The sequence below is a fragment of the Rhinoderma darwinii genome, chromosome 5, assembly GCF_050947455.1.
Source record: "Rhinoderma darwinii isolate aRhiDar2 chromosome 5, aRhiDar2.hap1, whole genome shotgun sequence".
In the NCBI taxonomy this organism is placed as follows: domain Eukaryota; kingdom Metazoa; phylum Chordata; class Amphibia; order Anura; family Rhinodermatidae; genus Rhinoderma; species Rhinoderma darwinii.
The window spans coordinates 212,212,749-212,213,308 of record NC_134691.1 but is presented as its reverse complement, the minus strand read 5'-3'; the positions used below and the strand labels follow the sequence as shown (position 1 = coordinate 212,213,308).

At 47.5% G+C, this 560-nt stretch overlaps 1 pseudogene; it reads left to right on the top strand.

Annotated features, from left to right (window-relative positions):
• Nucleotides 1-238: 238 nt before the first annotated feature.
• On the top strand, nt 239-340 carry LOC142654556 (U2 spliceosomal RNA; annotated as a pseudogene).
• Nucleotides 341-560: the final 220 nt, after the last annotated feature.

Below are 560 nucleotides of genomic sequence, written 5' to 3'. Positions count from 1 at the left end.
CCTTGGATAAAAGAGACCTGTTTTCGTTGAAGCATTTGGAGCAAGACATCCTTTTCAAGACCCTCAATGTCAGCAGGAGCGACATCCTATGCCTTAAGGACCCTATAGGTAACCGTTTTACTTTAGTTCTTAACAGTCTTAATGCTTGCTACAATTTGTATGCGACAATCAAGGCAAACCTGCAAAATTCTGATCTGGACGGACTTGTCTTCACTGTGCTGTATAATAATGATGTGCCATTGGTTCTCGGCCTTTTGGCTAAGATCAAGTGTAGTATCTGTTCTTATCAGTCCTTGTAAGGGCAGATAGCTCGGAGAACCACTGGGGGCTATTAACACTAGCTTAGCGATCCAAGAGCGTTCCAGACGAATCCGGCGACGAACTGCAGAGAAGAACCAGCGAAGACGACGATCCAGAAGAGGAGAAATCGCCATCGAGGAAGAAGCTCCGGAAGATCGCTGCCGGGAAGAAGAAGGAAAACTGCGACAGAGACCTTCGGAGAAGAGCCGCTGCTGAAGGGGATTTTCGAATAAGCTCGGCCGCAGAAGAAGAAGGTCGAC